The sequence below is a fragment of the Capricornis sumatraensis genome, chromosome 6 (assembly GCF_032405125.1).
Source record: "Capricornis sumatraensis isolate serow.1 chromosome 6, serow.2, whole genome shotgun sequence".
Taxonomy (NCBI): Eukaryota; Metazoa; Chordata; class Mammalia; order Artiodactyla; family Bovidae; genus Capricornis; species Capricornis sumatraensis.
Genome location: NC_091074.1, coordinates 100,732,677 through 100,746,541, shown reverse-complemented (window position 1 = coordinate 100,746,541; position 13,865 = coordinate 100,732,677).

Genomic DNA, 13,865 nt, shown 5'->3' with positions numbered 1-13,865 from the left:
TACTGCATATAGATGTTTCAGATGAAAAGTCAGAACATCACCTAAGTGTCTGTTTATTAAGTACACATTTTAGAATATCTTAAATATTTTCCACATGCTCCAATACTTTGGCCACCTGACACAAAAAGCCAACACATAGTAAAAGACCCTGTTACTGGGAAAAATTGAAGGCAAAAGGAGAAGGGGATGGCACCAGATGAAATGGTTAGATAGCATCACCAACTCAATGGATATGAATCTGAACAAACTCCAGGAGACAGTGAAGGATAGGGAAGCCTGGTGTGCTGCAGTCCATGGGGTCACAAAGAATCAGACATGACTTAGAAACTGAACAACTGCAATGTGCTAGGAATAGAAAAAAGCTTAAAGTTTACAATATATTGGGGAGAAAAAAATAATAAGCAAACCCCGCTAATACATAAAAATTACTAAATACAAAATGCAATAAAAAATTGTTGTAGTACTATAATAGAATATGATAAATATGACTATCATAGAATATAATAGATATGACTTCCCTGGTGGCTCAGACGGTAAAGCGTCTGCCTACAATGCCTATAATGCGGGAGACCCAGGTTCAATCCCTGGGTCAGAAAGATCTCCTGGAGAAAGAAATGGCAACCCACTTCAGTATTCTTGCCTGGAAAATCCCATGGATGGTGGAACCTGGTAAGCTACAGTCCATGGGGTCACAAAGAGTCGAACATGACTGAGCGATTTCACTTCATTATGATAGAAAATAGGTGGGGAATAAATCTATTTAGAAAGAAAAATTAAGCCTCATATCACCCTTGAAGGATGACAATTAAGCTGAGATGGAACCAGCCATATTAAATTCCAGAGAAAGAGCATTCCATGAAGGAAGGTAAGAATGAACAAATATTCTAAATTGGGCAAAATCCCAGGCGAGAAAGTAAAATAAAGTATGACCAGAGTATACTGAAAGATATGAGTTGAAACTCTAGAAATAAGCAGCCTCACTTATTTCTTTTTTAATACATGAAGTTTGGATTTGATTCAAAAATATGATGAAAATCCATAGAAATATTTTAAAGAGGGCAAGTGCCAAAATCTTCTTTTAAAAAAATCATTCTGGATGCTATACTATAAGGAGAATCGATTGTGAAGAGAGGATAGGTAAAAGGCGCAGGAAAACTCAAAAGACTATTGAAGTAGTTCCAATTACTACAGATTTATACAGCTTAAATTGAAGTGCTGATAATGGATGGGGAAAGTGGTGAGATATGAGATCTAATTTATGAGTAAAACGTGAAGAACTTATTAATATAGATTGGAAGCAGAGGGATTGGGATAAGAAAGAATAAAGGTTTCTTCTCCATTTTCTGGATTAAGCAGCTGAGTAGAAAGGCTATACAATAGTGACATGCCATGAGAGAGACTATGGATGGAACAGGAGTCACAAGACTGATGCTAAAGGTGAGTTGTACATATAACATCCAAATAAAGATGTCAAATATGCAGTTAGCTGTATAAGACTGGAGGTCTAAGTTTGGACCCAGAAATATAAATTGTCACCAGCAATTTATGTCACCAGCATATAAATAGTATTTAAATCTGTGGCAATGTATGAGCTCTACTACTGAATAAAGGCTTTAGAGAGAACAAAGACAGGCCTATCACCAAGACCTGAAGAACTCAAAATGCTTAGAGATGAGTTCATAGGAGAGAATCAACAACAGAGGCTGAGAAGAACACGGAAGGAATAAAACTAGGAACGATAGATGGTACCAAACAAGAGAATGTTTCACATAGACTCTCAACATCAATATGCTGAGAGGATAAGCTAAAGAAGGACAGAACATGTATTGGAAACATAAATGTGTCAGAAATCTTAGCAGGAGTGGTTCTGGGGAAATGAGGGGCAGAAGCCAGATTTGAGTGGCGCTGAAAAATGAAGACCATCTGACAGTGCTTAGAGAACTCTCTGGAGAAGGCTGGCTGTGTAAGAGCCATTCATTCATTTGCTTTTATACTTCATGTTCTTGATTCAATTAGCTAAGCAAAGTGTCTAATTTCAGCAATGAAATTTTCTGATGATCCCTTCAAGACACATGAGTTGCAAAATGTACTTGAGAGTACCAGAATGACTTAATCTGATACACAAAATTGTTGACTGTTAGCCAAATAATTATAAAGAAATGTCTGTCCAAAAAACATGATAATTTTGGTATTAAAACAGTTGATCTTAAATCATTTTTCTGATAGTAATTAAAAGATAGAACTGGTTTTCTACTGAGAACATTATTAGCATATGTTAATAAAACCTTAACATGAGAACATAAGAGGATATGAACTCTTTTATTTTAATATCAGTAAATATATATATAATTCAGCTAGAAGTTGTTTGGGGTCACTGAGATACACAGCAAGTACTAAGCTTAAATCTTTGTTCTCAAGATACTTAAACTTGACATAAGCAGTTTTAAATTATAAGGCAGAATCAGCATGAATGATAGAATTCATAAGAGCTGTGAAAATTTGAAGAAAGATGAAGGTACATCTCTTACATTTTAATTAAACTTACAGACTGAACAACTAACTTTTATGGACCTGAGTTTTTATATAAGTGCATGGCAAAATTGTAGAATATGCATAAAATAGATGCTTCATTGAACCAGGGATATATTGTGAGTATTATAAGAAACCTCACTCTCTTACAGAAAGATGATTTTCCTGCCAACTGTGCCTTTCAGAAGCTTGTTGATAAAGTATTTTCCAACATTTTCTCATTATCGAAATATAAATTCCATGGGGACTGCCATCCATTATCATCTATTACAAAAGGAACAAAATTAAGTCACAAATGTTAGTAGTTGTTACAAGTGACAGAAGACATAATTCAAAATGGCCAGTGGTAGGGGTAGTCCCCCCTGAATCACATGATAAAAATGAGATGGAGCCTTTGCCAAGGGTACTTCTAGAAAACTTAGAAATAAATATTATGCATAAACAGGAGAGCTCCATTGTAGCAATACAGGGCCAAAGCCACATTAAAGACTAAAACCTTTCTAAAAACTTTCATGAGTCACAGAGATAAAAATCAGAGTATGAAAATTATCATTTAACCAGAGTAAGCTACTGCTCTAAGATGCCCTATTTAGGTCCATTTCTTTGAGAATGTCAATTTCTAATTCTCCTTTTTAAAAAGTATTTTAGACATATCTATTACCTACTATTCTAATTAGCTTTTCATATGCCTCCCTATAGACTGTTTCTGATCTACAAATTAGCATGATACATAAAAGATTGACTTACATATTTAAATAATCAACATAAATATGAAGTTCTATCAGGGAACTAAAATTATATATAAAGTCCTCTGACCCATTGTTCTTATATAAGAAGTGGGTTATCTACTAATTAGTATCTTTCAAGGTCTTCCTACTTATAGGGAGAATTCCTTAATCTATGTTATTTCAGGTAGAATACAACACAAATGATATTTTCATCTTTATCTAGGAAGGCCTGCAGTGGCTGATCCGAGGAAATGAAAATCTGTCGTACTTCTACAATACCATGTTTATAATCTCTAAAAGAAAGTGCTTCTGTGCGAATGCATATAGTGTCTTCTCAACCTGAAAAATATCTTCCTACGGCTGTCTTAGCATTAAATAAACAGCTACTTTCTAATTTCAACACTGACCATCTTTAGGCTTTAATCCCAGAGATGACACTCAATTTCTCAAATCAAATACATTTGAGTAACTAACTCTAGTTTCACAATTAAGGGTCCAAAATATGCCAAAACAATAATTGTAAAGCAGTGTTTTGTCATGATGCATAATCTTTGCTTTTGTAATACTCTGTAAAATTCTACTTTAATTAAAATGCTCTGTGAGCTCCAACACAGTTTCCTTCACTTTTAAGATCCGTGAGTTCTCAGCAGTTGAGCAAGGCTTTCCTGTTCTGAGGTATCTGGAATTTCAGATATCTACTTGGAACAGTCAAACCAGAGGATATATTCACCCAGCAGGGCTAGGATGCCTCTGGGTGACAGTGTACTATCCACCCCAGTTAGGGTTATAAAGAGACAGCAGAAGCTGGAGATGGTCTTCTGCAGCAGGGGATGGCTAAACCTGATTGTCAAAAATCCTGAGAAAATAATTATTTTGAGTCAGGAATTTTTTTTTTTTTCAGGGTCAGAACAGAGGATGGACTCTACAAAAATGCCAAGTAGAAAAGGCAGAAATCTTTGGTCAGAAGATGGTAAAAGAAACAGATGGACTATGAAGCAAATGCAATTTAAGAACCTCTTTTCAATGCTTCTCTTCTCTCTTTGTCTCTTTCTTTTTGCACAAACTCCCTCCAAAGTTTGGACAAGAATCCAGCATTGTATTCACATGGTCCTCTATTTTTGTACCATTTTCAAAGTTAGACATTTTGAGAGCAGTCACTTAAGACGCTGTGTCCTCACTCTGACTCCCCATCTACTTTGCCTCCCATCTAGTGCTACTGGAGTAGCTGTGGCCACTTTGGAGATCTAGCTAAAGAGATGTTGAGCAGCTGTGTTAACTTATGTCTGAAAGAAACTTGAAGCAGAATTTCCCAAATTTTACTGCTACTAAAAATGTACGTGACATAATCAATAACAAGTTATAAAACTGACAGAAACTTTTCTACATTAACAATAAAATGCAAAAACACAAAATTATGTGCTTCAAACCATGGCAGAGTAAAAAGTTCCAGATATAACTTGTCATTAAAAAAAAAAAAAAAAGATTGGACTTCCCTGGTCATCTAGTGAATTGAGACTCTGCCTACCAATGCAGGGGACACAGGTTTGATCCCTCATCCAGAAAGATTTTGCATGCCATGGGACAACTAAGCCTGGGTGCTGCAACTACTGAGGCCCGTGAGCCCAAGAGCCTATGGTCCACAATGAGAGAAGCCATTGCAATGAGAAGCCCATAACTAGAAAATGCCCATGTGCAGCAACTACAGCCAGTGCAGACAAAAATAAACAAATGTGTGAAAAACCAACCATGTAACTGCGAAATATAAATGGTGGAACTATTTTCAGGCATTAGACTACCAACGGGTCTATAATTCTGGAAAGTGGGAAAGCACATGACATGAATCCCACTGATACCCTGGCTTTCGAACAGGGAGCTGCTGCTGCTGCTAAGTCGCTTCAGTCATGTCCGACTCTGTGCGACCCCATAGATGGTAGCCTACCAGGCTCCCCCCATCCCTGGGATTCTCCGGGCAAGAACACTGGAGTGGGTTGCCATTTCCTTCCCCAATGCATGAAAGTGAAAAGTGAAAGTGAAGTCGCTCAGTCGTGTCAGACTCTTAGCGACCCCATGGACTGCAGCCTACCAGGCTCCTCCACCCATGGGATTTTCCAGGCAAGAGTACTGGAGTGGGGTGCCATTGCCTTCTGATCAGGGAGCAGCTTCCCATTATGAAGCTGGGAGCTGAGACCCAAGAAAAAAGCAATGATCTTGCTGAGCTGAGGAAGCAGAGAGTGGCAAGGAGGGTGGAGAGGAGTGCTCAGGTGGCTGGAATTTGCTGGTCAGGACACCAGAAAGGTGGGAGCCAAACAAAGAAGCTGAGTGAATTTAACTCAGATGACCATTATATCTACTACTGTGGGCAAGAATCCCTTAGAAGAAATGGAGTAGTCATCATAGTCAACAAAAGAGTCCAAAATGCAGTACTTGGATGCAATCTCAAAAATGACAGAATGATCTCTGTTTGTTTCCAAGGCAACCGAGTCAATATCATGGTAATCCAAGTCTATGCCCCAACCAGTAACGCTGAAGAAACCGAAGTGGAACGGTTCTATGAAGATCTACAAAACCTTTTAGAACTAGCACCCCAAAAAATATGTCCTTTTCATTATAGGGGATTGGAATGCAAAAGTAGGAAGTCAAGAAACACCTGGAGTAACAGGCAAATGTGGCCTTGGTGTACAAAAAGAAGCAGGTCAAAGGCTAAGAGTTTTGCCGATAGAACACACTGGTCATAACAAACACCGTCTTCCAACAACACAAGAGAAGATTCTACACATAGACATTACCAGATGATCAACACCGAAATCAGACTGATTACATTCTTTGCAGCCAAAATGGAGAAGCTCTGTACAGTTAGCGAAAACAAGACTGGGAGCTGACTGTGGCTCAGATCATGAACTCCTTATTGCTGAACAGACTTAAATTGAATAAAGTGGGGAAAACCACTAGACGATTCAGGTATGACCTAAGTCAAATCCCTAATGATAATAGAGTGGAAGTGAGAAATAGATTTAAGAGACTAGATCTCATAGACAGAGTGCCTGATGACCTATGGTCAGAGGTACACGACATTGTACAGGAGACAGAGAGCAAGATCATCCCCAAGAAAAAGAAATGCAAAAAAGCAAAACGGCTGAGGAGGCCTTATAAACAGCTAAGAAAAGAAGAGAGGACAAAAGCAAAGGAGAAAAGGAAAGATATACTCATTTGAATGCAGAGTTCCAAAGAATAGCAAGGAGAGATAAGAAAGCTTTCCTCAGTGATCAGTGCAAAGAAATAGAGGAAAATAATAGAATGGGAAAGACTAGAGATCGCTTCAGGAAAATATAGATACCAAGGGAAATTTTCATGCAAAGAGGGGCTCAATAATGGACAGGAAAGGTATGGACCTAACAGAAGCAGAAGAGATTAAGAAGAGGTGGCAAGAATACACAGAAGAACTGTACAGAAAAGATCTTCATGACCCAGATAATCACGATGGTGTCATCGCTCACCTAGAGCCAGACATCCTGGAATGTGAATTCAAGTAGGCCTTAGGAAGCATCACAACAAACAAAGCTAGTGGAGGTGATGGAATTCCAATGGAGCTATTTCAAATCCTGAAAGATGATGCTGTGAAAGTGCTGCACTCAATATGCCAGCAAATTTGGAAAACTCTGCAGTGGCCACAGGGCTGAAAAAGGTCAGTTTTCATTACAATCCCAAAGAAAAGCAATGCTAAATAATGCTCAAACCACCACACAATTGCACTCATCTCACACACTAGCAAAGTAATGCTCAAACTTCTCCAAGCCATACTGCAACAATATGTGAACCATGAACTTCCAGAAGTTCAAGCTGGATTTAGAAAAGGCATAGGAACCAGAGATCAAATTGCCAACATCCATTGGATCATTGAAAAAGCAAGAGAGTTCCAGAAAAAAAAAACATCTATTTCTGCTTTATTGACTATGCCAAAGCATTTGGCTGTGTGGAACACAATAAACTGTATATTAATAACACAATAAACACAATAAACTGAAAATTCTGCAAGAGATGGGAATACCAGAGCACTTGACCTGTATGCAGGTCAGGAAGCAACAGTTAGAACTGGCTATGGAACAGCAGACTGGTTCCAAATAGGAAAAGGAGTACATCGAGGCTATATATTGTCATCCTGCTTATTTAACTTATATGCAGAGTACATCATGAGAAACGCTGGGCTAGATGAAGCACAAGCTGGAGTCAAGATTGCTGGGAGAAATAATAATAACGTCAGACATGCAGATGACACCACCCTTATGGTATAAAGTAAAGAAGAACTAAAGAGCCTATTGATGAAAGTGAAAGAGGAGAGTGAAAAAGTTGGCTTAAAATTCAACATTCAGAAAACTAAGATCATGGCATCTGGTCCCCTCACTTCATGGGAAATAGATGGGGAAACAGTGGAAACACTGGCTGACTTTATTTTTGGGGGCTCCAAAATCACTGCAGATAGTGATTGCAGCCGTGAAGTTAAAAGACGTTTACCCCTTGGAAGGAAAGTTATGACCAACCTAGACAGTATATTCAAAAGGAGAGCTATTACTTTGTCAACAAAGGTCCATCTAGTCAAGGCTATGGTTTTTCCATTGTTCATGTATGGATATGAGAGTTGGACTATAAAGAAAGGTGAGCGCCAAAGAATTGATGCTTTTGAACTGTGGTGTTGGAGAAGACTCTTGAGAGTCCCTTGGACTGCAAGGAGATCCAACCAGTCCATCCTAAAGGAGATCAGTCCTGGGTGTTCACTGGAAGGGCTGATGCTGAAGCTGAAACCCCAATACTTTGGCCACCTGATGCGAAGAACTGACTCATGTGAAAAGAGCCTCATGCTGGGAAAGAGTGAGGGCAGGAAGAAAAAGGGATGACAAAGGATGAGATGGTTGGATGGTTTCACTGACTTACTGCATATGAGTTTGTGTAAACTCCGGGAGTTGGTGATGGACAGGGAGGCCTGACGTGTTGTAGTCCATGTGGTCACAAAGAGTCAGACACAACTGAGTGACTGAACTGAACTGAAACAAAGAAGTAGGTATGGGGTATCCCCATGGGTCTTTGGAAAAGGCTGGGTTGCACATGTATGGGTCAAAATTCTGTGAGACCTAACAGGCTTGTTAGGAATGGTTCTGAAGTCCAGAACTGAAAAGAGATGCCTAACAGTGTACAGTGCTGGGAGACTGAGTTCTGGGCCAAACAGAGTAGAGAGACTTTGCTGAGCATCACTGTCATTCACTTGAGACCCAGAAAAGCTCACAGATGATTCATGCCATATGACAAAGGAAAAAATGCTCAAAAAGAGTCAAAGGATATCAGGCCCCAATTCATATGTGCATTAAGCAGAAAAGCTTCAAAATGAATCAGCAGAGTGTCTCAGTAGGTTGGTCAAACAGAGAGGTAGCATTATCTGGAAGGCCTGGAATCAGTAATTGTCCACAAAGTCAGAGTTCAGCCATCAACAGGGTTCTAGTCGTGAGAAAAGCCTGGGAGAGTATGGTAGCATTCCAGGACCTGAGAATCATGCTGTTGCTATTTAGTTGTTAAGTTGTGTCCAACTCTTTTGCAACCCCATGGACTGTAGCCTGCCAGGCTCCTCTATTCATGGGATTTCCCAGGCAAGAATAGTGCAGTGAGTTACCATTTCCTTCTCCATGCAGTCTTCCTGAAGCAGGGATGGAATCCATGTCTCCTGCATTGGCAGGCATATTCCTTACCACTGAGCCACCAGGGAAGCCCCTGGGGAACATGACATATCAAAACAGCACCCCAGTCATGAGAACAGGACCCCAGGTAAGACAATCTGGGCTTATATAAGGATCAGACTAACAGCAAGTGGAACCTTTTGGAAGTAAAACCATTTTAGTACTTTCTGTCTCTGGTCAGATTTAGTTCTAGGAATTATGGGCAGGATTAATACTGTGGTTGGAAGTTAAATAGTCCTAACCATGAGGACCTAAATAGTAGAAGAAGATGGGGAAATCATACAATCAGTGAAGGCAGAAAAAATTTTGGTGACCATAAATCTGGAATCAGTGAAGAGAATCGACCATATCTGGACAGGAGAGGCCTAGATGGAATAGGGTGGATGGAGGAAACTATGCAAGCACAGGCGGGCAAAGGCTGTAAGACCCTCTGATTAGAGCAGACAGGCTGGAATTAGAAAGGAAACTTGCCTCCGCTATGACATTGCCTTATGGGCCAGCCTGAGATTTTTTTCCTGCTGTTTAATATACACAGTCTGGTTCCCAATTAGGACCAAGTGTCACCTACAGACCAGGATAACAGTGACCATTATATACTTCTAAAATTACCAAGTATGTATGTGAAAGAAGAGTTGTGTTCCGAAGGTGACATTGACACTTGCTGGATGGACATTGTTCAGTTCAGTTCAGTCACGTCACTCAGTCGTGTCCAAGTCTTTGTGACCCCATAAACCGCAACACACCAGGCCTCCCTGTGCATCACCAACTCCCGGAGTCCACCCAAACCCATGTCCATCGAGTTGATGATGCCATCCAACCATCTCATCTTCTGTCATCCCCTTCTCCTCCTGCCTTCAATCTTTCCCAGCATCAGGGTCTTTTCCAATGAGTCAGCTCTTCGCATCAGGTGGCCAAAGTATTGGAGCTTCAGCTTCAACATCAGTCCTCCCAGTGTTCACTGGACATTGTTAATACAGCTCAAAGGAATAATTAACAATCAAAGGGGGTGTTTTTGCCACAAAGAGTAATCCAAAGCTGACTTCATCCGAATACCTTGGCAATCCTAGGAAGTCAAGCATTAAGATTCTGCTCTGGATTCTTCATGCCAGAAACAGCCTTGCCAGTGATAATTATGAGACTGACTGGGCCAAACAACAAAGGAAAGAACAAGCCAGTCTTGGTAACTAGGAGTTCCGGTATGTGGGCCCTGCCGGTCACTTCCTATGGCAACAGAAAGTTTTGTTTTCCTTTTTTGAAAAACTCATACAAGAAGAAAGAGTGGAAATAAGAGACAAAAGTATTGTGAAGGAATAGATACTGTGAACAATTATCAATGCAATCATTATGCATGTAAAATCACAAGTAAATGAATTTTCTAAGATAATCACCAAGGTAGTTAGATTAAAAAATGCATGCAAAACCCAATGCCCTTCTAATAGTAATGCTTCTCTTTCTACCAACTTCCCATTCACGGCCTGATCTAGAATTTTATAGCCAGGTTTTCACTATTATATTTTAATAATTTATATTAATAATATTCTCTTTAAAATTTGTTCAGAAATTTATATTTCAATTATGTTTGTAATCATTATAATTACTTATGTTATTCATATAACTGAGTCTGCTACTCACTGCCAGTACTCTTATAACTTCACCATTTTCAGTGTTTCTTTATCATAATAACCCTTTGCAGTTAGAGAATATCTCTCTTATTCTGGATGGAACTTGTGTACTACATCTCATGAGCTGTGCATAGTACACGGTGTCTTTTTGTTGCCACTGTACATAAAGGGCAGTATCTCTTCACGTGGGATCTTCAGTCATACTATTGTCATTGTCTCCCTACAACTTTAAATACTGCTTCCAGCATTGCTATCTAGTGGTGGAAGCATCTGAGATGTCTCCACTTATTTATTTTTTTTTTTTTCTGTACAAGTAATCTTATTTTTTCCTACTTGGGTGTTTGTAAGATATTTTATTCCTTTATCCTTTGAAATTCAGATATCTCAGCAGGAAGTGCCTAAATATTGGTTCCATTTCATTAATGCTTCCTGCTTCTCAGTGAGACTCTACCCTGCGGATTCAATGCTGTGTTCAGTTTAGGAAAGATTTTTATAGTCACAGCTTTGATTGCTGAGTTTTTACCATTTGTTTTGATATCTCATTCATTTATCTGTCATGCCAGTTCTCCATACTCTTTCATGTTTCATCTTGGCTGTCATCATCTTCCTATCTTAATCCTCTCACTCTGCATCCTGGAAAAACTTCCCAAACATGTATCTCACATCACTGATTCCCTTTTCTGTAGGGTCAGTTTTTATTTCTATTATAGCGAATGCATGTTTTATTTCTCATATGCAGTTTTTAGTATCATCCTGATGTTTACTTACCTTGGTTCTGTTTTCATCTCAGTCTTTTATCTTGTTTCCTCTTTGTTCTCTTGTTTCACAGTGTTCATGTTTTGAATTATTGAAATCATAAAACAACCACTTTTAAAATTTACCTCCACATACTATAATGTATTATGACTGTATTTGCCCCTGTATTTGAAATGTTCTTCTCCTTGTATGCCACAACATCAGTACATAGATCTCATGGTAGTACATATTATTTTCCCATTTATTCATGTTAGAAATCAGACATATCTGCCCTTGATTGGAGATAAGGGGTGGGGGAGAAACTCTTCATGATTTCCCTGCTATCAGCCTACATGCTTTTAAAATCTCCATCTCAAATGCAAATCTGGATACTCTGGTTGATTGGCACATCTCCTTAGCTGTGTTCTGGCACTTATCAATCATGCAACTTGTCTTTTCACTGACAGATGGGCCCTAAATCTCTAAGATCCCTAGATAAATGGAAATTTCTCCAGGGATATGGCAGAGCATTAGCCAAGCATTCTGAATTCCACATAGTATTATGAATGCACATATTCTGTGATTATAATAACATTTAATTGGAATTTGTGACTGTATCTGCATTTAATCAAAAACTGTAGGCCATTAAGGATAGGATATAATCAAGACTCCTTCCTCTCTTACATTCTTTCCCCTTCTTGCTTCCACCTGTAAATACTGGAAAGAAAATTTTTAGTAATCTGATCAATCAGATTCAAAGAGAATGATTAGACCACCATTGATAGTATAAGAAGTAACTACCCACAAAAAGCCTCATACATGTGGTAAATGACTCCTTCCACTGATGGGAAAGTAAGGTTCCCTAGGGTGAGCCATCCCTGAACAGTCCCTATAACTTTTCTCTTTCTCCTGTTCTTTCTTACAACTAGCCAGAGGGTAGTGAGATCCAAGATCCAAGATCCAAGTCTGGGGAAGAGTACTATCAATGGGAAAATGTAAGTCCATATTCTAGCCTACCTGCCCACCTCCATGAATTTGGGATAAAATACCAGTTGATAATAAAGTGTGAGATAGTTATATCCCTGTCTCTTTAGAACTGTACGAAGAGAAAAAGCAATGATTTGAGGCAGCATGGAATTGCTCCTCTGTCTCTGGCCTAATTTTATCTAATATGCCTTAGTTTGTTCTAAATGTAGTGGAGAATAAGCAAGTAGTCATTTTTCAGCTGCTTAACCCAACTTGTATGTGTACTATTTTAACTCATATTTTAAAAGTTAGCAATAAGTAGATAATATAAAAGGTGACCAAGAATAATTCCTATAAGAAGCACACTACAGAAGGCAACAAAAATCCTAGTATTAACTAGTTTTTAGTTGCTTTTCTTCTTTCCTTCCCAGATTTTCCTGACTCCCAGAGTCACTTCTTAGTACTAGCTGGGCTTTTCCAAGGGTCCTTCCATTTCCCATCCCTCACTACATTTCATCACTTTTTTCTTTCTCATTTACTATATGTGCCACAGGAGAATTGCAAACATATTTTCATTTCATATAGAGGGTCTGCATGTACCTGAATATAATTTGTGGGTTAGCAAAGTTGTTGGAGCTGTCACAATTACCTTTCATCACTCATAAGCCTCTTGCTGGTTAAAACACTGCATTTGTTACAGGTGTTGAAATGTTCAGTGAGTTTTTCTTCCTTCTGACTTTCTGCAGTGTTTATTACAGTGATTTTGGATGAAGTTAGCTTAGGGTAGGTATTTGTGGTAATAAAGCACTACCTTCTAGAAGATTTGCTAGTTCCTCACCTGTTTATTCCTGCTCTCACTTTGAGTACTGAAATGTAATCATTCTATATCAGAACAACTGCTCTCCCATTTATGATAAGCTAGTCTTTTTCAGTATATGACAGCCCACGTGAAAACTTCTTGTAGGCAGAATTTTAGACAGCTACAGTCTTAAAAGATTTCCCAAACACACTTCCAAGAAACCCAGTGTTTCTGGATGGAACATTTGTACTTTTGAACTCTACATTATTGGTACATTCGCAGTAAGTGACACACTGTGAAACCTGTTTTCTCTGCCGAAGAGTGGAGAATGCTATAAATTCAAGAGTCATGTTTTAAGATTTAATACACACACACACACACACACACACACACACACACACACACACACCTCTGTTTTGGTACTTACATTTGGTGCTTCAGATTTCCTTCAACTTCCAATGGGGTTATGTCCTGCTAAACCCATCACAAGTTGAAAATTCTGTAAGTCAAAAATACATATAATACATCTAGCCTACCGAATATCATAGCTTAGATTCGCCTACCTTAAATGTTCTCAGAACACGTACATTAGCTTTCATTTGGGCAAAATCATCTAGTACAAGACTAACTTACAATAAAGTGTTAGAAATCTCAGGTAATTTATCAAATACTGTACTGAAAAACAAAATAGCTGTATGAGGTTGAAATGGTTTTAAGTGCATCATTGCTTATTCTAGTGATCATATGGTTGGCTCAGGGTGCAGCT